The 26,226-nt window shown below is 41.8% G+C and overlaps 1 protein-coding gene across 18 annotated transcripts in view; it reads right to left on the reverse strand.

Moving 5' to 3' along the window:
• Positions 1–3,830: 3,830 nt before the first annotated feature.
• Positions 3,831–26,226, reverse strand: part of DTNA (dystrobrevin alpha) — a 658,854-nt gene continuing 636,458 nt past the window's right edge. For all 18 annotated transcript variants that reach the window (XM_078687336.1, XM_078687334.1, XM_078687333.1 and 15 more), the window contains one exon: positions 3,831–10,006. The gene's annotated coding sequence lies outside the window, so the exon portion shown is untranslated. The remainder of the gene's footprint in view (positions 10,007–26,226) is intronic.

Consider the following 26,226-nt stretch of genomic DNA (forward strand, 5'->3'; position numbering starts at 1 on the left):
ATCCTTGGGTGCTTGTCATCCGATAAAACGTTGCAGCAAATATAAAAAATAAAAATGCTGATTGATAACACCTATCAATTCTGTGTCAATATGGAAAACTGGGCTTTTGTTGCAGTTGTAGTTGTACCCCCACTTTTTGCCCCCCTTTTAGGTGCTAGATGCTAATTTTCAGTGATATTGCATCTTCCCTAAAACAAGGTGAAGTCTAATTGTGTGACAATTGGCTAAGGACTTTAGCACCCCTGTAAGTCTATAGTAAATGGTACCCCAGGTACCTAGGGCATGGGTGTTAAACTGGGTGCCTAAGGGCTGCAACATATCTTATGCCACACTAAGAGACCCAGATTCAAATTTCACACAGACTGCCATTGCATTACAATGGATTCTGCCATAGAATCTTTATTTAGAGAGTGTAGTACATGTGTCATTGCCCACAAAACCACGAGTACCTTTAGAACTGCAATGAAGGCATAAAAGCACCGGAAGAAGCTTGGCAGAAAATTGGTGTATCAATAATAGGTCCTACACGAGAAAATAGTAAGCATATAATTACCATGATTGATTTGTTTTCTACGGGCCCAGTTATTCATATAGGGGCCAGATGTAGGTAAATGAGAAATACCAATTTCTTACCAATTTCTTAATAGCGAATTTTACCGATTCGCTATTAAGAAATCGGTATTTCCTATGTAGGTAAAGATTCGGTAAAAAATACCGAATCCCTAATATTCCTTATTACCAAATCGGTAATTGAGATTCGGTAATAAGGAATACCTACCCCTTCATTTCTATGGGCTTGGAGGCCCATAGGAATGAATGTGAAGACATTCAGTATTAGCGATTCAGTATTACCGTATCGGTAATACCGGGAGGTATTTCAAGGGTGCCAGGGTGCCCAAAGGACACCCTGTTGCACCCCTGAAATGTGCATGTGTGCACATGTGGCGCACATTATTATTATTATTTTATTTTTAGAGCGCGTAGTCACCCGGAGGTATCCCAGCGCTAGACAATCCTATCTCCTGAGTACAGTGGGACAAAGAAGGGAACAAGGGAAAAAGGACCAGGAGGGTGGAGCGCAGGAACAAGATAAGGGCCATGGGTGATTCACTGTGGGAAAAGGTCGGTTTTGAGCTGTTTCCTGAAGCGGAGATATTGCGGTTCGAGGCGGAGGATTCGGGGAAGTGTGTTCCACAGTCGTGCGGTCTGGACTGAGAAACGCCTTCCTCCGGACCGGGCTCTCTTGAATTTGGGGGCAACAATGAGATTTTCTGTGTCAGAACGAAGGGGTCTTGAAGATTTGTAAGGTGTAATAAACTTCCTGAGAACAGGGGGGCCTTGATTTCGTCGTAGCTTGTAGGCCAGACACAGGGCCTTGAATTTGACCCGCTCTCTTATGGGAAGCCAGTGGAGGAGTTTTAAGGCCGGTTTGGCCGATGCTCTGGCAGGGGTATTTGTGAGAATCCGGGCCGCGGTATTCTGGATTCTCTGAAGTTTGTTCAGAGTCGCCTCTGGGGCGCCCAGGTATATCGCGTTGCTATAATCGAGCCTCGAGATTATTAGGCCTTGAATAAGCAACTTTTGGGAGTTGGTGGGCAGGAGGGGCAGGACTTTCCTCAATGATTTCAGAAGTCCAAAGCAGGTCCCGGCCACTTTCTTTGCCTGCACAGTGAACGAGAGGTCGGTATCAAGCCACACTCCCAGACTCTTTACTTCCTCTCTGGGTTCGGGAAGAGGGCCCAGACAAGCTGGCCAGATGTTCGGGGACAATGTGAACCCTTGTGGGCCAAGGAGCAGAACCTCAGTTTTTGACCCATTTAGTTTTAGGGCAGAGGTGTTCATCCAGAGATGGACCTGCGCCAGGCAATTGAATAGGTCTGCTGGTTGTTGTTTGGGGTGGGATAATGACACCACCAATTGTGTGTCGTCAGCGTAACTGACGACACTCACTCCGAAAGGAATGATGACCTCCTCCAATGTGGACATATAGATATTAAATAATGTGGGGCTCAGGGAGGAGCCCTGAGGCACGCCACATTGGAGGGGAATTTCGGAGGATCGGGCGTTGTTCTCCCAAATTTGGTAGGTCCGTTGAGCCAGGAAAGAAGTGAGCCAGGAAAGAAGTAAGCCAGGCTAATGCGGAGCCTTCTACATCCATGCCCTAAGGGCATGGATGTGTGCCATATGGCACTTTATAAAAGGCAAAAAACTTGCTATTTTAAGGGAAATCGGTAATTACCACCAACTTGAAGATGGTGGTAATTACCGATTTCTTCAGGCTCAAAAGCACTCCTTAATGTGCTTCCTACATTGCATGTAAGGAACTGGTATTACTGATTCCTTAAATGCATAAGCAATAAGGAATCAGTATTAAGGAATTGGTATTTACCGATTCCTTATTTACCGATTCCTTACCTACATTAGGAATGGCTAAATACTGGTCGGTAACGCTGCAATTTACTGAATTTCAGCATTACCGACTGGTATTTAGCCACCTACATCTGGCCCATAGTAGCAAGATACAGACGTTATATTGAATTTTACGTATGACGTTTTTCTTGAAAAGGGTGTTTCGGAAGTGTTGGTGAGGGATAATGGAGTACAATGTTTATCACGCAAGGCTAGTGTATTATTTCAAAAGAGCAGGCATAAACCACAGGATCACTTCATTGTACAACTCAAGTGACAAAGACACAGCGAAAAGATTTAATAGGAACTATTCGGGTGGAAGTAAAAAGTTAACTTAATTGGGAGATTCAAATTAAATGTGGACATATCACAGTACATTTGTGAAATGACCAGGACAATATCATTTAAGTTTACTAAGAGGACGTTTTTGCAAACCAAACAGTGTCCTGAACGGCTCTTTAAAGGGAAGGAGTGTTTGTAATCTATTGCTGAAAATAAGGGAGCACAATTAATAAAGGAAATAACAAGCAATACTTTGACAAGAGAGGTGCACAGGAAGTTAAATTAGATGTGGGTCAGTGGGATTGAGTAAAGAAACCAATCATGGTTGCCAAAGTAGAAAGCGTTTTTTATGATTCCCAGAAAGCTGTTCCCATCTTGAGAAATGAAGTGCAGTGGTAAGATTTCAAAATTTAGCTTTCGAGTAGAGTAGAGAAGTGTGTGGAACTGGAAAAAGAAAATAATCAAATTTGGTTACAAAATTATGGTTGGAGGAAAGCACTAAAATGTGTGGTGAACTGCTATCTCAATCCACTCTTGACTCAGGTAGGAGCAGTGGAAGAGAAGCAGATGTTGGCGAGAGTAATGAGGCAAACTGAAGGATATTTGCATACTGCCATTTTAAAAAAAGTGTTAATGAGATTGAAAATAGAGATAAAAGGGTAACACATCCTCGCAGGATTATCAATGTGATAGGTGAATCAGTATGTAGAATTGTTATGTCTTTTTATCTAATATCTATTTTCTTTTACTCATATTGACTGTTACAGTTTTTAGTGGAAATCTTCAACATTAAGTTATTCAAGTATCATTAGTTCTTTTGTTTTGATTCCCTGTTAATTTATCATTTTTCTTGTTTGTCAAAGGGAATAGGATGTGTAGTTTGTATAGTAGGAACATCTGTGCTCACATGCGTGGGACCGTTCTATTTGTTATTCGAGTTCTATAATGGAGAGGGACTAGAGAGATATCTTCAATTGTAAAATGTTTTTAAACTCGTTACTCCTCACTTTCTACTCTGTAGCTCAATGCTACAACCACAGAGCAATTTTGAGCACCCAGCAAAATGAGTAAGCCACCACACTTGTCAGAGTAAAGGGAGCATGCCGACAAAATAACTGACACACCTTTAGGACGGGCCAGACATTTTACAAAATTGTTTTTCTTTTAATGAAGAAATAATTCCATTCCAAAATATAGACACACAAATAGTTTAATCACTTCAAAATATAACGTGTCCCCAAGGAGGTTCGAACACACACAAAACAATACTTAACAGCAATACAAAAAAATCCATACAATAGTAGTTTTCTTACAATACCAATTAATATTGTGAACTTCGTTAGTGTCTCGTTGTCTGCTGTCCCAAGAAGTCTCAAGGATAGTAGTCATAGTTACAAAAATCTCTTATGGTTAGTAGTCTTGACATGTGGCTCTTCATACATTTTTGGTTCAAAAGAAAAAATGCCCCTGCTTTATGCGAGCTTGGTTAAGTGGTTGTTCTTCATGACTCCCTCAGTTAAAATTGAACCAGGGCATTCAGCGCAACCCTAGGTTGCAGTATTTACAAGATATATCTACAGTAGTTGCCAGTAGTTCTGAGGGAGGCTAAACCTATACAGCCAATTGTGCTAAAAGAAGATGCTACTGTTGCTTGGTTCATGCATGTAAGAAAACACATATAAGAACACAGCAAATGCCACACAAATTGTAATGCAATTCAGTTAACAATACTACAGCACTTACTTATGATCCTTCTTTACAATATCTCTTAACGTTCAAGGACCTGCACAGCCTATTACCTCCCTTTCCTTCTTCAATTTTAAATAAATGTTTAAAGTCTCGCAGAAGACTATCTAAGATTCAAGTCTCTTAGGATTCTTACAGATGCTGTGGTAACTCATGATAAGGCAATTTGTAAATTGATTTGAGACAGTTGGGAAATTTCGTTTTGCAATGATTTCAAGCTCAGGGGGAAATCCACAAAGAGGAATGGTAAACATCTGGTTCAGATCTGTATTAGGGAAAAGATTAGTTTGTACACAAGGGAATTCGGTACCCTTAAATGAGGTACTATACAGCTGGTTACTAACATAACGAGGTGATCTTCCAAGCAGAGCCATGGCACTGTTGCAGCTGCTGATGGAAGAGCAAAAGACATTCGTCATTTTACACAAAGAATACACATTGGTCAGTTCTCGAATTACTTTAAGTGTGTTCATAACAGCCCTGCATTAGCATTGAGAGGCTGAAGCTAGCCTCAACGTTTGCTTGCAATAGCTGTTTAGAGGTATTTGAAAGTTGTCAGATGAAGTAGTCAGGTAATCTACATTCTTTGTTAGCTCAGAGTGGTTTCCACATTATGCTGTGGCTTTCGTCACTAACTTGTGCAAACACCGCTTTGACTTACATGTCACAACTAGGTAAGCATGGTGTGGGAAATTCTGGAGCCACACAGAGATTTTCTTGCCACCTCACAAGGCAGTGGGACCCTATCTGATTCTTTTATGAATATTCTGGCATATCCTTGGTTGTGCTGCCATTGATGGCTGATTAGTATAAGCTTTGCTGTAGCACCAGCCCAGTGGCACTATCATAGTATTCTCGCATACACTTGCAGGACTGTCTCATCCACCATGAGTAAGCAAATTGTAAAATGACAAAGGTGTTCTCTGAAAAATTTCATTATTTTACTGAAATATTGCTGCAATATTATTTTTCATCTGTGACTAAACTTTGCACGTTGCTCCGCCTGTCATTCTCTTTCACTAGTGGAGGGAGCAATATCATCATAATGCCTCATACTTCATCTCCACCGAATTATGATTAGAATTGAGCAGAATTGATCTATCTGCTAATATGACCTTTTTGAGCGAAAGCTAATGGTGTGGGAGGAGGTTAGTAACAACATACTCTGGGCCTGATTACGAGCTTTGCGGTTTTGGAGCAGGCCGCCACACCAGCCCCGCTCCAAGACCGCCAAACCTGTAATTTGGCCGCTTGCCGTATTCCGATTGGAATACAAGTTGGACGCCCCTGAGGCAGCTGACCCACAGTGGTGCCTTTCAAAGTCTTGTATGTGAAACTTAGAAAGGCAGCGCTCTGGGACCATCACAGCGCATTCCAGGACGGCATAGACAGTGAAGTCCAGTTCGTGCTGGAACAGGGGATGCATACATACAGGGGAGGACACACCATGTGCCCCCCTGCATGCATCCCCTGACCCAGAGGTTTCCTCACCATCACACTTTTCATGGTGGGCTCACCGCCATAAAAATTGTATCGGTGAGGAACTCGTAATATGCTTGCCGGTGCCTCAGTGGCACCGCCAGCATATTGTGGGCCTCAGACCGCTGAAAGATCAGTTCAACCACCAAACTGGTAATACGGTAGTCGGGCTTCCGGTGCAGTGGTAGCCGCACCACAACTGCGGGCTGCCAAACTTGGAATCAGGCACTAGGTCTGTCTGTAACTACAGTTCTAAAGTTCCAATAAATATTTCTCCATCAAGAGAAAAATATATTAGCTTTACATAAAAGCATAGTTTATTTGAACGGTAAACACAGACATTAAAATTAACTTACAAGTTGAGTGCAGTGTGGGGATTTATAAAGTGGTATTAGTTGTTGGTTGTCTCTCACATTGCCCAAGTTTGAGATCCCACATTCTCCGATATCTATGTCCTCATTTCACGCCTTGTTCAGACATGCTTCAGAGTTATAATTCGCTTGCTAATATGCAGGGATGCTATAAGTAAAGAAGTGGGCATAATGCATACTTAGTGTGGATATAACACAGCTAGCCAGACTTAGGAGTTATAGTCATCATATGGGCAGAAGCCTGTAGTGCAGTGTCTGTTGCTCCTTTGCCATATTACAATAAGACCACTCGGCGCTAAACTTTGACCTCAAACACAGATTCAATGAGTGAAAAGAGGGCATCTGATCACCACTAATCGCTGGCAATATGAGTCCCTCATAGAGCAGCCATGATCTCAAAGGGATGGAGGGCTCTCCAGCACAATTAGAAGCCTTGAACACAATTAAAACCCCTCTGCCCTCATGTAAAAAACAAATAACTGAAGCGATATGGACAAGCAGCAGACAATTAGAAGGATAAAACACAGTCAAGGTACCTATTAGCCAACATATTATATGTAATCCATAGAAACCAATATCTTGCTTATCAAACATTCCCTAACTTTTCAAGAATATACATGCTTTCCACCTCTCTGATGATGGCTGAGCCTGAGAGCTGCAATGGGTCAGCACTTTTTGAAGCACTGGGCTAATTACCAATACATCCAATGATGTGAAATGTTCCTGCAATTAATTTGCGCAAAAATAGTACCTGATTGCACGTGGTTGTGCTAATGCAAAACAGTAGTTTTTAATTATTTGAGATTAGAACCTACAATTAAATGGTAGGAGTATTCATGGAAATCGTGTTTCCATACCAGATGGTAGTGAAATCCTGCCTTGTAAAAACGAGATTTTTGCTTACATTAATTAACTGACATGCCTGCGTTCTTAAAAGCTGACAGGTCAATGAAATGGTGTGAAAATATATGGGTCGAAATTGACCTTTAATGGGCCAAGTTGTTTGCTCAATTATAACAATATTTCTTGAATTACTGCAAGTTATGACAACGTTTCTTCACATTAGGAGTAGGCTGGCACAATCATTATCTAAAAATAAGTTACATTTGTTGCTTTTTTCTCGTGATTGGTTGTAAAAAGCACAATAACAAAGAATTGTACTCTTACAACCATGCAAGGCAAATCCTCCAAAACAGTTATTGTTTAGCAAGATAATTTCATGAAAGTGTTTCATATGCTAGGTTGTAAACTTAAAAAAGGGGACTTTCTGGGTGCCGTGTGCAGAATTTACACTGTTTCTAATGTTTGTGTAGATCAACTTTGCCTGCAACAATAAGCTAGTCCTGTGGACACATTTTTAAATATTGTTTAACATCCGAACTAATGAAATACCCACAACAAAATCAGAAGGTTCTTTTTCGTTGTGTATCTAATTATGCACACAGCCCAATATATATTCAAAATATAACAATCCTCTTGGATGAAACTAAGCACCCGTAGATCCTGATAGATCAATGTATTTGGGCTAACACAAGGACAATCCTCTGGTGTAAGGGCTTCCTCACCTCCTCTTCTTTCAGTAATGTCTTTGCAACCCCACAAACCTTTGTGGGACATTTTCTTTAGATTTCTGACAAGACTATTATCTTTCAGGTTTCAGGCTAACAAAAGTGGAATCTCCTGTGTCCTTTCTTGACCCTACTGCAGTATGTTTTCATGTCATGCGAAGTAACATTTTGCTGTCCTATTCCATTGGCAATGGGGACATATTTGATTCTTACATTTTCGATCTAGTGGCCACTTGCCTGGCAGCATAAAGGGCCTAGAATGACATTGGCGTAGTATTGGCTCTTCCCACTTAGGAGAGAAGAACTTTTTTGCAGATGATTCAAAGTCAATGCACAACAGCCAATACTTGAATGTTCATTGGCATCTTCAATGACACTTTTTTCTCTTGGAAAAAAAGGAAACAAAAGACATGTTCATCATAGGTTCTGTGGGGTTTGCAAACGCCTGGTTTTAGACTTATTGACTTGAGGATGCCCCTTTACGTGGCAGTATTTTAATGTAAATAATTAGAAAAAGAGGTTAGAGCAGGTAAACTGTGAGTTGCTGCGAAGGGCCAAATAATTCTGTAGCATCATTTTCAGAAGTGCCACACCTGCCCTCGCTGGATCATAGTGCCTTTGCTACATTTTATTATGTGTGGTACCATGCGGTAAGGTGTGCAGTGTCGGTTGAGCTCTCTTTCACTATACCCCAGGCAGTTTGTAGGTGGAAACCACTGTTCACACTGGTGCAGCTGACAGAAATTTAACACAGTGTTTTCTTGGCAACATTTCTTCTTGTGGGGCCAAATTCTTTACTTCATGGGATGTAAGAAGGGGCAAGCTAAGGGTTTCCAACCCTGTAGGGGAGTTTAGATTCTACTTCTTAGATGTAACCCCAGTACCCACACCTTCTTAATCATTTCTCCAAATGAGTTGCTATAATCAAGCCTTAATCTGTTCAAAGTGATACCTGTTTTCTCACACCAAAATCCAACATACATCTTTGTGCTTTTCGCCAACAGTTTTGGTAGATAGGTTGCTGCAGCCCTGGAAGAGACTGCCTTGTGGGACACTTCTAATAGTAGGCATGCAGAACACCTGATGGCTTCTAAGGCAATACACATTCAGAAAATGTAAACAAACAAACATGAAAGTTTGCAAGCATACTTTAAACCTGTCTCTGAATGTCTCAACATAAACTGATAACAACAAAAAACAAATCTGATGATTTCTTGAAGGCATGCTTGATTAAGTTAACACGGCAACAGAAACAACCAAACAAGAGTTAATTTAAAACAAGCTTCAGTCAGTTCAGGGATCTTATGGCACCTGTGGTTTATAAACAGCTTTAGTACTTCAAAACATAGTTCACAGTTTTAAGAAGATCTGTACCCATTTAAAAACTATATACTATATAATTTGAATGTTACTTTTTTGTATATGATAATGTCTTTCTGGAAAAAAAATATTTACACAAAGTATTTGTATGGCTGATTTCTTACAATATTCTGAGAGAAAACATTCCCAAGTTTTACATTAGCCCTAAGTTATAGCTTTCATTTTAGTGCATTTCGCACACGTTGTTTTACATACAGTAGGACTTGTAAACAAGCTGCGAACATGGTAGTGTACATTTCTCTTGGGCAAAAAAAGGCCTATACACCCACTCAGGAGTATTCTCTATCAGTGTACAATGCATAATCACAGTTTCTTTTCAGCGCTGTGAAATAAAGCGTTACAGTGTATATACAGTAAACGAAATCTCAAAAGTATTCAAAAATGAAACTGTTGTCTACAAACAGTATGGGTATTGCGAACTAAACAGATTGGATAACATGTGCAAATGTTACGTATCTTGGTAATACTGCCGATAGCTGTTACAGCAGCACAAGCCATATAGCCTGTGCCCTTGGCCAGTGATGAGCCATGTTACAGAACAGGTCTCCAATTATACATTAGCGTTTAAAAATGTCTTTTTGTTTGCAAAACACACACCTACAAACTACAACTCTTAGAACTAAAGTACTGTGCTACAGTCCTCAGCGACGTTTAGACTCTTCTTAATTGAGAGACGCACTCTTTGCTCCACTCCGCTTCCTTCGGCGGCCATGTTTAGGCGGTTCGCATTGTCATCAGTTCTCCTACAACTATGACCGTTTCGAAGGTTGCCTATAGAGAAAAGAAAATATGACTTACTTGCAACAGTGCTTAGATTTATTTATTTATAAAGTTTTATATATGTACAGCATACAAAAGGCAGCAGAGAGAGACAAGAATAAATAGTTTGTTAAGAGCAGCGCAGGAATGTTTTTTTATTTCATTGGCCATTTCCCCGGTGGCTGGAACCATTGGTGGCCCGATATGAAAGTCCAGGGCAGTTGCTGCTGCCTCTGTCACTTTTCACAGCTCTACGAAATTAATTGCAGCAGACACTGAGGGTTCAAGAGAGAGTGAAGTGGGGCAGAGGGATAGCGAGAAGGCAATCTGGGAGTGTGAGAAGCGCAGGAGAGTGTGAAAATGGATGGAAAACGACAGAGCTAGGAGGAGGGCACAAGTCGGGGGTACACACGGGTACACAGCATCCACCCACTATTTTTACAGGGTGGACACCGTCCACCTTTCCAAGGAGTTGGGCCCCACAGAAATATGCTGAATTTGTGTCGGTGTAATTTGCAGACAGCTAAACACGTTCAGCAGTGCCTACACGTTGTCTGCTTTCAATTCCTAGCAGAAAAGTGCAGGAAAGGAGGGGGGCTTTTTTATTTTTGCCTCCAGCTGGGCCAAAGATAAAGGCTGAAGTTAAGAGGCCATCAGGCCTCCTTTTGATTGGACGGCAGCCTGGAACCTCACAAGTAAATGCAAAGGAAAAGGAGGGGAAACAAAAGCACAGTAAGAATGTCACTTGTGTTGGTCTGTCCCAGTATTTATACAAAAGACTAATTAAATAGCACTATGTCTTTTCTTTTATATCATTACTGAAACCCAAAGCAGGGTGTCAGAGCACTTTATGTAACATAAGCCTTATACATTGGCAATAAATCATGTAAGTTTGTAAATTAATGTACAAGATGTGTTACATGAGAAAGTGAGGGTTACAAGGTGTAGGAGTCATATGTCCTTAATGCTCACTGTACTATATTAGAAGGATTTCAATTTATGAACTGCAAATAACAAAGGATCCCCGTGTTCAAAGCAGTAACCCACTTACCTAGCTACATAAAATAAAAATCTGTCATCTGCATGTTACATGATGTGCTTTGCAGGAGACACATTTACCTTCTATACTACTTTGATTCAAATCTGGGACTACACAAAACACAGATCTTTCCAACAAATTGTTAACCCCCAAAGTTATATCGCCATTATTGTTATTCCCTGAGATTTACTAGGCACCTCTGCACCACCTGCCTTAACTCATTAAGGGCCCGATGTAGGTCGCCAAATACCGGTCGGTAACGGCCGATTTCGGCCTTTACCGACCGGTATTTGAAGATGGAGATGTAGGGACATGTTAAAATACAGATTCGGTAATTTTACCGATTCTGTAAAATACCGAATCGGTAAAAGTACCGATTCTGTATTTTGACATGTAAGTAGCACTGCAATCAGTGCTACAGGGGTCTAAGAATTCGTTATTTACCACCAACTAGAAGTTGGAGGTAAATAATGAAAACCCTTTAAAAAGCATTTTTTTGCTTTTTAAACAGTGCCATGTTGCAGACATACATGCCCTAAGGGCATGTATGTCTGCAACATGTGCACCCATACACAATTGAGGGGTGTAACAGGGTGTCAAAGTGACACCCTGCCACCCTTCAATGTTTCCCCCAATTACCGAATCGGTATTTACCGATTCGGTAATTGACATTCATACCAGGCCCATAGGAATGAATGGCAATTACCGAATCGGTAAATACTGATTCGGTAATTACCGAAACTTACCGATTCTGTAATGAAATCGGTAAAATTACCTAAATCCCGATTGCCAGTTCTTAAATACCGAATCGGTATGATTCGGTATTTAAGAATCGGTAATCTGGGATTACCTACATCGGGCCCTAAATATTTTAAAATGCAGACTTTGCTATCAGTTAAGCAGAACAGATCTACAATCATACTTCTTGTTGTGAATTTAATTTGTGGCAAGGTTTAAAAAAAGAAATTAATTAGTTCAGGCCCAGATTCTGCATTGGGGTTGCCCAACTTTTTTGCCACAACCCCAACACAAAATCTCATTTGTTAAATCTCATGATGCACTTAGATGTACTCATGATATACCTGTTAAACATGTGTGAGGTCTTAATATCTGATGTCACTTCTTGTGGTCTCGTTTCTTTTGATGTCACTTCCTGCGAGGTCGCTTTCTGTGAAGATATTTGCAAAGTCATGCGTCATAATGTCACTTGCATACTGCTTAACTTGGTTAGCTCCGCCAAATTCTTTTTTTAGGACTTGTGCCCTGACCAGAAGAGGAAGGGTGTGGGGCTTTCAGCATTTTTTGATTCCCTAGTCTGGCTATGGTCGAGAGGGGGCTTCAGTGATGTCATCGGTTTCGAATATCAATTCATGCATTCCCTCCATTCTTGTAAAACCGAAGGGTGGCGGCACTGACTATTCACGAATGGAGCAGGATTATATAAAACAATGCATTCTGTGGGCAAAAGGAAATGTGCTGAGTTCTATTCTTCAGCACATACGTCTCTTTTCCACACAACACTCAAAGAGGGCATTGAGTTGAATTAAGTCTGTAAGGCAAATGACTCCCCTAGGTTGTCGGTAAGTAAGGCAGGACCCTAAAACCCTTTCAGGTTCATGGAGATCTAGCAGCAGTACTTAATTTGTGCTAATCTTTTTCTGGTGGGGTCGCCAACATTCATTTGTGGGCATGGGAACTCACTTTTCATCATCAGAATTTGACCTAGAGAGAAAATGCCAGTAACAGTGTAAATAAGGGCGAGGGGAAAGATACGAAAATGGGCAAAAACTGGGATGAAAAAGAATTTGCAAGAATGCGATTAGGAGACAGGAAGTGTAGGGTGGTAGGAGAAAGACAGACTCCAAACTACACAGTCTTAGCATTCGTTTGTGCTGCCAGTGGGCTCACCAATCATTTTGTGGCGCTTTTTTCAAATTAAGCACTGTCCAACTGCGGACTAAATCCCCCCATACAAATATAATACATGACAAAATATTGCGTCCAATATATCAACCAACCACTACACTGCAAGGTAAGTGTAGGTAAGTGGATGAGGTGGTAAGAATAATAATTATAAACTTACCTTGACGATGTAGTGGTTGGTGTCTCAGGGGTGCTGTATTTTGTGCTGGTTGTATTATCGACCACAAGTTCAGAACAGCAGTATAAGTGCTGTTTAGGCTATCTTTTTAATTAAAGTATTAAAAAAAATCAATTTACAAAAATACCTTCTCTCACACTGCATACTAATAATCCGTCTTTAAACAGGTCAGCGAATCACACTAAGATGGCTCAGTGCATTAATCTGATGTCATTTCCACTCAATAGACAGTCCCTTTATTGTGCGCAGGCCTCCCATGCCTACGTGTGTTTGTCTGGCCATCTCAGCGGGGATTATCGCCCCCTAACCAGGTCAACATATCTGGCCATGGTATATGGCATTTTATACACGGTATGAACAGTAAACATTGTACAACTAGAACTATAACTTCCCAGTTTAGGTCATGTGCGTAACTAGTGTTTTGTTTACCCAGTAAGATTCCCTGTCACTCTGGAGGGTGAGACAGTACCCCGCTAATGCTGCGGGGGAGGTAAGAGGGTTTGCTGGGCTCAGGAGGGGTAGGGGGGTCTCATCTGATAACGTAGTTTCAGATATCACTGCCAATACAAATGTCATGGTGGTGTCCGTCTACTTGTCCACTAGTTCTACCAAGCTGGACAACACTTCTGTCCATTGCTCAGCCATTGTAGCTTTACGGATCCCTCTCGGTTCTTCATCCCAAAGGGCCTCCCCCTCTGCCCTCGCCCAGCTCTCAACCTGTTCTGCACCTGATATGTGGCAGGCCAGTCCAGGTGGACGAGACGGTACCCTGCTAATGCAGCGGGGGAGGTATAAAGGTCTGCTGGGAACTTAGAGGGAGGGGGGGGGTGGGTTTCATCTGATATGGTGGGCCAGTCAGGGACTTCCAATGGCGAGTAATGTCTCTGCTGGCAACTCCCAGTGCAAGGCCCATGAGCCTATTTCTCGCTTTTTTCTTCGGGTGTCTGTGAAACAGCCCTAGTGTCTGGTGCATGTCAAGGCTGTGGGCTATGTCATTCATCACTTGGGTCCAAAAGTGTATGATTTACGGACACTCCCAATCCATACATATAAAGTCTACATCAATAAGGGCACAGCAGGGACAACAGGCATCCTTAGAGTGTAATTGCAAGAAGATGATCATCTTCTTGCAATTGCTTATGTGAATTAATTCACTATTGGGGAAAGTAGGAGGACTTTTTTCTCGTGATCGCTGCACAACACAGAACAGGTTCCCATTGAAATAACAAGTGCAGTATTGTTTCTAAGGCCCCCTTGTAAATTCTTTCCTTAGAGTGTAACATCACGTTCAGTCTCTGCGGCCAGAGAATATGCAGTGCAGGTAGTTGAACTGTGTGTATTTAAATTTCATGTTGCGGATGTATGTGTATGTACGTGCTAGAATTTTGTCCTAGTCTTCTCTGTGAATTGCCTTCCTATATGTCTCCTGTTGGTCGTGTAGGGCGGTATGGCATCCACACTCATTACCTGCGTCCTCCTGTATAGCCACAAGATTAGGTGGCTGACCTGTTCAAATGTTACTAATGTCTGCTGGAGGTCATGTGTGTGTGGCTCTGGGTCCAGGGTCCCGTACAGGCCCTGCAACATCTGCACCACTTCTCCTTATGTCAGAATCTGGCCATCTCCAAGGCCGTCTCCTGCCATCACTTCCTCTACTGTGCAGAAGGCTCCCTCGTTAGAACAGTCACCCACTGTAACAAGGTTAGCTTCGTCAAGGCTGTCATGTGTCACAATGTCAAATAACTGGCTCCTGCCATCGGCAGCCCAACAATCGGCAGTGAATGGGCATACAGGGGCGACTTGGACTTCCGAGCTGGTGTCACCGTCCCTCCCAACATCATTGACTCCCCTCATCTCAGCCAGGCCTATTCCAGCTAGCCACCGGGTCAACCACTGTAGCTGTGCAGTATAATAGTAGGTTGCGAAGTTGGGGATACCTAGTTCACCTTTGTAAGTTGGTCTAAGAGGACGTGACACCCAATGACGCTGTCCATCCCAGATTAGTTCTCTTAGCAGTGCATTCAAGGTCCATGACTAAATCTTCTGGATACAGGCTGGTAAGTTCCCAAATAATACAATGCCCTGGGCCGCATAACCATTTTAGTCAGGGCAATCCTGGCCATGATCAGTAGCGGCAGCCAGTCAGATCAAATCTTTGCGGATCCACAACGGCATGATATAAACATACATTTTTTAACCTTAATTTCTGAAAAACTTCAGAACAGATTTACACCAAATAACACTTTCTGGGCACAAGATCTAGCGGTCTGCCAAATTTGGTGTAATTCCATTCAGCAGTTTTGGTTGCAGCTGCATCTAATTTTCCCTATGGAGACTTGCATGGGGAAAAGGCAGAGGCACTGCTGATGTAAATACTTTCTGGATCCAGTCTGACTCCTGGGGGTAATTCTAAGGTAAGGAATCTAAAACTAACGTGTTTCTTTCAGATATTTGTGTGCAATGCAATACGAAGGCCCTGGGTGAGGGGCAGGTGCGAGGGATTGTGGGGTGGGGTTTCAGAGGTGACCTCTGTTTGGAAGACTCAGTCTTAGATCTTCGCAAGGAAATAAGAAAAATTTGATAGGCCACAGAGTCTTCTCTTCTTACTCTTTTCATAATTTCAAAATAAATTTTTGTTGAGCATTTCATCAGGTCATGGCCTACTTAGGAGATGAGAAATGGAAACTTACACAAATTGGAAAGACTGTTCCTTTCTATCTGCTTGCAACTTATGTTAGACTCAACATATACCTCTGATGAGCTGAATTGAGGTATATTGCTCATTTACTCCACAAACCACTCCATCACAATACATTTCAAGTCTTGCCCTGTGCAGCATGCTTGAAGTGACCCATCGATTTCTTATTTTATATGGCATTAGCATACCAAAGTCCCACACCAATAAAACTCTAAGCACTCTGTGAAACATAGCCTTTGCACACTTCATGGATAACTATTGGGTACTGCACAATAAGATATTTTATATCATGGTTCCATCTTATTTGAGCTGGAAACTGAAAAGGAGTTAATTATACTGTGCTCTAAATATTTTCCTGACATTTTCATGTCCTTGCTAATCATGGTGTTTGTGTTCCTTTTCTCAGAAACACTTGCCATCTACCATTGGCTTGGATTTACTTAAGACTTCCATCTGTGTGGGGGGCCCTGTACCAGTGCGACTCTTAACAACCTAGGCAACTCTGCTTACAAGATTCTATCTGCAAGGTCCAGTAATTGCACCTATGGTGCCTGATCCTCTGTATAGCCACATTATTATAAATTATGGCTAGGCTGTCCTGTTTTCAGTTTCTATTTTTGGTGAATTCTGGTGTTTTTTTCTCAGTGTTTTCAATATTTTAAAAAACAGTTATCAGTGGTTACACATTTTCACGCCACTAAAAACAGAAAAAGTGTTTTTCCGGTGTTTATGGAACGTTTTGCTTTTATCATTGCTTGCTCTCTGCACTGAAAGAACATGGTATATAGACAGTGTACGTATAGTGTATATGAGGTCCAAAGAGATTTTTGCTAATTATTCTTATTGTAGTACACCATACAATACTTCTTCAGTAAGTCTTTGGTCATGTGCGCTCACACTTTCCTTCCCATGGAAACGTTTGTGAAAAGGCCCTCACAGCATTCATAGCCCCTTGGGCTGAGAACCGTCAGCTAAGGGACACAGTTGGGATGACTTTCTTTGATGTCACATAAAGCACGAAATGATAAATATTTGCATTTTAGTTCCTGGGCATAAGAAAACAGTGCACCAGAATGGATTAAAAAGTCAATAGCATCCCTCATTAACTCTGAAGATTGTAAAGATGCTTTCAGCATACCATCTAACAAGTGGCAAGGATCTCTTCACTACAGCTCGGTATCAATTTTGCCAGGTCATCACACACACTTTTAATATACATAGCTGAATCACTGCAAATACAAACAATATCACTCCAATCTTTGTTGAACTTGGAAAGAACCTTTTTTGCAGAGCATAACAAGTGACACTGCGTTCCATGTTTTCCAAAAGTCTGGTGTCACATTTTCACCACAATCCCAGATGCTTGGTGATATATATATACTTGTCACTATACCTTGCATTTAATGTTTAAAGCCTGAGGTGTTGGCAATTCACCTACTATCAATACTGACCCACTAGAAAATATGGTCTGATGTATTAAGGGTTTTTACCCATTCTCTGTGGGTAAATGTGATGACACATATTAGGAAAGATTTATTTTTATGAAACTAGCCATTTTAACCATCAGTGAAACAATCAAATGCAGCCAAAATATCAAATATGAGTTTGATATGTCCTGATTCTCAGTTTATAAAATAATTAAACTACATCTAAAACATGAAACTAAACCCTGCATCTTTAGACCAAAGGCCATAAAACTGAAAACAAGTAAAAGGAAGAAGAAACAATATTTTAGTGGCATCCCTAAAGAACAAAACTCAAGCAGAATAATGTTAGCCAGTCTTTCTTACTGCTAGCTTCTATAACAAAGTTACATCTTATGGACACCTTCGGTAAGAACAAAATTACTCTTTCACTTTCTTTTTCCTTTCTTTGAATGGCATTTAGTTTGTGGTTGTGCAGGTGTTGTTACAGTGCTTATATGTTTTCACCGGTGAGGGCTATTTTTCTTTCAGTGGGGTTTTATCAGTTATTATAGGTTTAAACCTAAAACCCCACAGCCTAAATTTATGGCCCAGATGCATGAAGCTAAAAACCGCTCGCAAATGCAAAAATCGGAAATTGAGAATTCGCTAAATTGCGATTACTTGCATTTAAGGAATCTCAAATTGAGATTCCTTAAATGCAATGCATTAAAGTTTAAAAAATAGAGATTTTGCTTATAGGGCTCGCAAATTACCATGAAGTACAACTTCATGGTAATTTGCAAAAACTTTGGAAAAAAAGCACTAAAGTGCATTTTTCAAAGTTTCATGTTGCGCACACACATGCCCTAAAGACATTTGTGAAATCGCATTCTCATTTTGCGATTCGCTAATTGCGATTCGCAAATTGAAAATTCTTCCCATTCATTCCTATGGGCCTCTAGGCCCATAGGAATGATATTGTGATATTAACGAACGAGGGGACATTTGGATGTGGAGCTATTTAGCAAGCCCACCGAAAAGAACACGTTATTTACTACACTATTTAAGCCATCATCTGAAAGCACAAAAAGACAACATCCCCTTTAGGCAATTTCTTCGACTACGAATAAAATGCTCATCCACTGAGAATTTCTATAAACATTCTGAAAACCTTAAAAAGAAGTTTAGAGATAGAGGTTACCCCAAGAAGCTAATTAATCACTCATTTAAAAGGGTCCGACTTTATAATGGGGAAAGCATGTTTAACAAACCCACGAGAAACAGAATTGTGGAGATGATTGTCTTTATAAGCCACTTTTCGGACAAGAGCAATCACAGCAAGTATGTCATCAATACAATTTGGAATATGCTTAATGACAATGAGAAAGTGAGATTAGCAAAACTACTGTTCACATTTTGGCGAAATAAAAATCTGAGAACTCTCTTAGACAAACGCATAGAGAAGAAAACCCCCAAACATAGGTGAACCTGGGAATGACGTAAGCGCTGCGAGGCCTCCGGGTAGCTACGCGCTATATAAGTGAAATTCAATCAATCACAGGTAAATACAGGTGTGGCAACTGTAGTATCTGTGACCAATGTGCCATCACAAACTATTGAAAATCAAGGCACTAAATTCACTGCCAACTCGTAAATAACTGCCGTAGTAGTAATGTGGTATATCTCTTGATGTAGCCATGTAGTTTGGGAAACGTGGGTGAGACCAGTAGAGAACTCAGACTTAGAAATTGCGAACACAAGTCAGCCATAAACAAACGGAAGACTAATGACCCACTAGTAAAACACTTTTTAGAAAATGTCACGTGAGAGAAAATAATTGGTAAAAAGAGATGAGGAAATACAAAGGAGAGAAGGAAGTTAAGGGAACAATGGTTCATGTCCAAATTTAACACAATGAGACTGGGCCTTAATAATAAAGAAGAGTGGGATTGGTTTACCACATAACTGATTCCCGATGAGACTACTACTTTTATGCATTTCTATAAAACAACATCTGGGTGAATGGGACACTGAACTTAGGTTGATTGTACACCCTAACCTAACCCTTTGTGGGTGTTTGCATAGCTCCCTGCACCGGGGAAGATCAACAATTCTCCCTGATGGGGTATTTGGGTCAACACTTGCAGACAGCACTATATATTATTTAGCAAATAGCCGGGTTGTCTAGACAGTAATAAATGATAGAGACTTATAAATTCGTCTGTACTATCAATATAGAATACATAGATTCTAACATATTTATTTTCCAACCAATAGGGAAGAATTCTTAGACATCCTCATGCTAAGAATCACTTAATCTATGAAGACAGGTATACATTAGATGTAGTGATCCTGATTAAGAGGTATACATTTTGAGATTAACCTTTCGGGCCCAAGATGGTGCCCAGTTATTTCTAACAGGGTTTTCGAGCCGGTCTAGATGTTGAAGCACATGGTCATTACCACATGATGATAATTAGCCAATGGAGATGTATTTAAATAGTACATGCGATAGTGAGAGTATCTTTCAAAAGGAACACATATTGGCGTCCTTGCGGCACGAAAATTCAAGGTAAGCATGTTTAAGTTTTCCCCATAGGTATTGCCTCATTCAATAATATAGTACAAGCTAGGATGCCCAATCAGCGAGTGTTGGGCAGCACTGGCTTTGGTAGGTGGAAGGGGTTTCTCTTCCGAACCTCTCGCATTGACCACAATATAGGAAGCAGTGACGTTCCATAGGTAACCAGTAGAGTCCCTTATTGTGTTTCAGGGATATGCGCACGCTTTCAAATGAGACACGCTATAGCGAGTACAGGGGCCAGTCCGGGGAACAGTTGAGCAAACATTAGCAACATTTCACAGACACAATCAATACACACGGGTGGCGGTGTTGTTGTTTACCCACATGCACGCAATGAGGAAGGTAGATAAAGGAGCCTACTTGGTAAAATCGCTCTTGAGCAGTCCAAGGCAGTGACCGCTTGAATCTTTAAAAGGACTGGGTGCCCCATTACAAGCCAGCAGGGATATTTAGGTCAACACCATTTGGCTATAAATAGGCTCCATTTAGATATCAGGATTATGGCAAAATAAGATAGGGACATATGGGTCTATATGTCCCGAGCTTCAAACTATATAACATATGAACACCATTGAGGTAATAGAATGGTCACTAATATGATAGGCGTACTTAAGCATGTGTTCTACCAAGAGTTAGATGGCCTCCCCAGAGATGTTTAATAGGGTAATTTGGCAACCCTACTATTAAACATAATGTGGGATCTTGCTTCTGCTGCTATCTAAGAACAGGGGCACTAGTTATCATTTATAAATATGTAAATGGAGAAAATATATATTCATCACTTTTATCTTTTAGGAGATGAGCAGCTTTCAACACTTTTCATATAAATCGAGTGGTGGTTTCTAAAACCTTAATGATAATTCATTTTCCTTATGAAACTTTACAGTCTGCATATTTTTTGTCAACTGGTCATATATTGAAGTGATACTAAGCAACGGTGAGCAAATGAGTTAAATTTAGCACTGAGTGATACATATGCCTATTTTGTTGCTCTCACTTCTTCTCGAATGCTTTCTTGAACAATAGTCGGCCACAACTGCCTTGAGCTTTTAGGATAAGAAGCCCTTCTGGGACACTAATATTTACGTATTGGTCCCATTAAGGAACTTCGACTTATATCTATAGATGAGTGTGTTACAATGTGGTGATGAGTAGAGTGAATGATGTATGAAGGCCTCAGTGTAAATAGTATGACAGACTAGAGATGCTAGTAAGTAAACTAATTGAAATAAAGTGACGAACAAGGGGGGTCAACACTAATAGATGCTATGTTTGACTGATATGGAAGCAATGAGTGCATGATGTCACATGGCGTTTGAGACTAGTTGGTTGGCGACAGTACCACTGCAGTATGGGATGCACTGGGGTTTTGATGTCTTGTTAATATAAGTATTTCCGTTAGCCTTGTAATTAAAACAATTGCTACACGAATACCATAATATGTGAATTATATTTTCTCTACAGGTTTTAATCGCTTTAACTAACACATGTGGAGGAATATATATGTTTATCCTGAAGAAGGTGGCAATACATTGTGAAATGCACCGAAGCACATCGACTTAACTAATTAACTGAATCTGTATAATTTTTTGATGCAATAGATGAGGATTTCTATTCGACATCATGTATCATGTATAATGGCTTAGAGTATAGGTAGTACTGAAATAGACAATTGTTTGTTGTCTTTTTTTGTCTCTACCTTTTTATTTAAATTTGATAAATTATTTTTGTTTTCCGAATTGGGGCTTTTTTAATGCAATATTTACTTTTTTTTTTTTAAATAAGTGCTTTTAATTCCATGTAAGTGATATGATCACAGCATTATTGTTGATATACATATTGCAATCATTTGCAATCAAAAATGGTGTCTGCGAACACACCATTAAAGCTTTGTGTTTCTTTATATTGATGTGTTACTGGATTTGCTTGTAAACTCTTGATGTGGCATTAACCTGACGGGTGTCTGAAAAGGTGTGTGCAGCATATGCATGTGACTTGGTGATTTCCCAAGGGGAGATTTGATTTCCATACTTCCTCTAATAACTTAAAGCATAGAAAAAATAAACAAGTTGCCATAAATATTCCCTGCTTTTACAATGAACCTTGTTGTGCAAGCAGAAAGTACACAAATTAGAACTTCACTTATGGTTTATGTCTGGCAAAGAGCTGGTTGCTGCTTAACCTGGGGAGAGGGAGTTGGGGATGTTAACTTTAGTCTTTGGCTGATTAACCTCTACCATGCAAGTCACACACTGTCTGTGGTTATGTTCATGGGAGCTATTACTGTCAACCTGTAGCCTGCTACATGTGTTCAGTACAAGTAAGTGGCATAGGTTGTAAACAAATACATGCATTACCGACTTGCAACATGCTGGCATGGAATGTAAGAGGAATGGTCACGCCTGCAAAAGCCACACTTACCTGAAGCACAAGTGGATACACATCACATGCATCCGCGAGACAAACATGATTGCCATAGAACTTCAAAGACTGACAACGAGCTGGAGTGGCCAAATGGAAGGCACAATGTATTCACCATATTCTGGACAGGTGTTGTTATGGATCTCACTTAGCACTCCCTTTGTAATCCAGACTAGGCGGGTGGATTCCAAAGCCAGATATGTAGTGGTGGAGGGATTACTAGATGGGGACCCGCTGGTCCTGTTCGTAATATATTCCCAGAACAGTAACTGCCCAGCATTCCTGGAGTCCCTCACTCCTTATCTAGTTGATAACCTTTAAATACCGCACACATTGCAAGGGGATTTCAACAGTGTTCCTGACACTGGGGTGGACAGATTCCCCCCAATTCTCCCCAGAACTCAGAGGTCTGAGTTACAGCCCAATTTTAATCAAGCTGGGCCTTGTGTGCCTTTCTTGGAACATGCATCGAATCCAGTGCTTAACTTGTAAAAGAATAAGTGCTGGGGCTCTCGTCGGGAGGCCAATGCAGCGTGCACTACCAATTGTTCAGAATTGGGCTGGCATCGCCGGGGGGCACAAGCAGTGCTGGGAGCATGGACATCAGGGAAGGTCACAATGGCTCGACCGGCGCCAGACTGAATCCATTCCCGGATCCGTAGGGGGACATCGGGGCCAAAGCCCCTGTTGCAGAATCCGATGAAAGCCACCTCTGACCACCTGGGGCCCGAAGGCATGTTGGGAGGGTCAGGCCTCTTAAAAATGAGCCGCACGGCCTCATAGAACTCTCGGAGTTGGGCGGGGGTTGCTCCGGCTCCTGGAAAATCGGGGAGGCGCGAAGCCGACCCAGGTACAGGTTCCGAAGAACGAGGCCTAGAACAGCAAGACTCCTCTATCACGTCAGCTGACGGACGGGAGATTTTGCTTCTTGCCCTTATGATTTGGAGTGGGACGAAGAGGACGTGAGACTCCTGGAGTAGCTCCCGGACCTTCCTCTAAACTGGGACTGTGATCGAGACCTCCGAGGAGTCACGCGATGCAGGGTCGACTGCTGGGCCACAAGTAGCTTTAGGGACTGCTCCCTCAAAGCCTTCGGAGCCGTGGCCCAACAGTCGGAGCCGAACTTCAAATCGTGGTCGTGCTCCAGGCAGCACATTCAAACCAGATGCGGGTCCGTCACCAACATGGTGTGGTGACGGGAGCCGCACTGTTTGAACTCAGAAGTCTTCCTAGACATGATGGAAAAAACATACACACTAAAAGCGGTCAAAAAAAGTCTATTAAAAAGTGACGGAGGGTAGCTCTCTTCATGGATCAGGGCTTGACTGGTGCGAAAAGAAAAGAACTGACGTCAGTGCGGCGAGGTGGTGTCAGTATAGGTGATGCAGAACTCACTACGGTGCAGATGACGTCACGCAGAGCCGACCAATGCCACCTACACTGGTAGTGTAATGAAAATCAACATCGGACTTGCATCCATTGAAAGTACAGAAGGACTTTCTACACCTTGCCAGTGCTCTAATGAAAAATTAGTCCTCTCAATGGGTCTGTTAAAATCAAACATAGGTCTAGCTTCTCATATAAAATGAAGTTGAAGTTTTGAACTATGACCACCCTATGCACTAGCAAGTACTCCACTAACTTTTGGTATTTTCCTTAAGCCTTCACTCCTTAATCTCACACTTCTGTTCAACTAATTGTCCACTTCATCTGATAAAAAAAAAAACATAATAATAATTCCCTCTGACTCCAGCGGTCTATGAGGGGCATCAGTATAGAACCAATCCTTACCTTAACAGTATCCGAGGTGTGCAATATTGACCCTATCTTAAGCTTTGATATTACCTGTGTTACTATTGCATATTGTCATGGCTCTCCTTGTCTAGTGTTTTTCCAATCAGTTACCACCCTGTCTAGCGTCTTTCTAATCAGAAACCTACCAGTCTCTGACTGCAACTATTTTATCTGTGTATCAAATCATGTCTCCTACAAACCCCCCCCACAATACCCTTGACCATGCCTTTGCTAGTCATGGTCCAAACTCGTGAAGCATCATTTATCCGACTAATATATCTAAGAATGCCAAGAAAATGGTCAAACATAAATTATTGAAACTTTACCCTGAAACTCTAATAGTTGATACATACTATTCCAAACGTCCAACTAACTTCCTTCTCCACATTCCTATCACCAAAACAATCAAAATTCCGTATAGAATTAAACTGACGACTATGCCCTCCCTTTCCTTCAATAGGGAAATTGATATATCCATATACAGGACTGGGAACATTCTCATTCAAGCATCCAACCTTCACCTCAACATCTTTGACAGGCATTTCAGTACTATGGCCAGTTTGATCAATCTCCCCGAACAATCTCACTGTCCTCCTGCGTCCCTGCCATCCTCACTAAGGCCCCACCGGAATTGTTCCATCAATCCAAACACCCTGTCAGAACCTCACTGCCGTGCCTTGCCCTCTTTACCGACTGCCCTGCCCTTATCAATGGGCAACGTCTCCAAAACTATCCTTGATGATTCTCATGCCCCGCCTAGGTTTGTGGGTCCCACCTTAGACCCGCTTCAGCTAATCCTAGATCTGATACCTCCCCTTCTATCGGTACTCCCTCTTCACCCTCGTTGTTGAGGGCCAGCCTTAGAACCCCAGTCACTGACTCACCTCCCAGTGTAGGTCCCTCTGGCCCCCCGTCCCTAGAATGACCGCTTACACTCCTACTCTCACCAACCCTCGAGCACCCCCTGTCCAACCCTCGAGCACCCCCTGTCCCAACCAACTTCCCAATTTCTCCTTCGAACATGCACTTTATACAATTGCCTTCTTTTTGTTCTCCTACTGCCCTCTCCTCTATGTTCAGTGACACAGCAACTAACGAAGTCCATTCAAATCGGCACAATGAGTTTTATTCCCTGAGAACACCTTCTTACTATCACTCTTCCAACTCTTACCCTTTTCTAATGGCAGACCCAATGCACATCACACAGTGATTATTAAATCCCAGTCCGAAAGTCATTGACCGCCTTCCTAACGTGATATTTCCCTCCCCTGTAACTGACCACCCTCCTATCGTGGGGTTGCCCTCCCCAGTCTCCACTTACCCTACTGTGTCTCCCCCACCCTCACTGCGGGATTCCCCACAAAATCTCTTGTACAGATTCTGAACAGAATGGAGCTTAAACTCAACTCTCTGGCTACAGAATTAACTCATCTTAGGTGGGATCTCTCTAACCTTGACTCCCGGGCCCTCCTCTACACTTATGATACTTCTCCCTCTTGTTCTACCAACTTCTCTCAACACTCCTCCTGGCAGACCATCCCCCTTTGCAGACAGGCACACAGGCCCTACCGCGCTCTCTGCCCTCTCTCCACTGCAGAACTGGACGCCCTTAGAAAATCCTATCTTCCTACGCCCCAGGCGACCGACCATCTCCCCTGCAACACACAACTCACCCAGAACTCCTGCGCAATACACCACCATCCACACCCTCAAATCAGCTAAGGATAATCCTACCCCTCTTTCCTGCATGCTCGTTAACTGCAGATCTGCAGCACTACATGCTGCAGAGGTTGCTGAAAGCATCCTCAGCGAGGCTATTGACATTGCTTTCCTCACAGGAACCTGGCTCAATGACCCCTTGATGGCCATCCTTGACCTACTCACTCTGCCTGGCTACTGCATCTTTAGACAGGACAGACCTGATAGAACAGGTGGCAGTCTAGCCATAATCCACAAAACAGAATCTCAAATCTCCCTTCTTAAGAATGCTCCATATTCAACCTTTGAATACCTTGCCGCAGAACTCAATGTTAAAGGCTCGCCACCCATCAGACTGCATAATATCTACCACCCTCCTGGTGAGCTCCCACCCTTCGCCGAAGAGCTGTCCGACCTTCTCACCAATTTCTCCCTTTCGGACTCGAAAAATGTGTTTTTAAGAGTTTATAACATTAATTGGAACAATGCTG

Source organism: Lissotriton helveticus, chromosome 4_1 (genome assembly GCF_964261635.1).
Source record: "Lissotriton helveticus chromosome 4_1, aLisHel1.1, whole genome shotgun sequence".
NCBI lineage: Eukaryota > Metazoa > Chordata > Amphibia > Caudata > Salamandridae > Lissotriton > Lissotriton helveticus.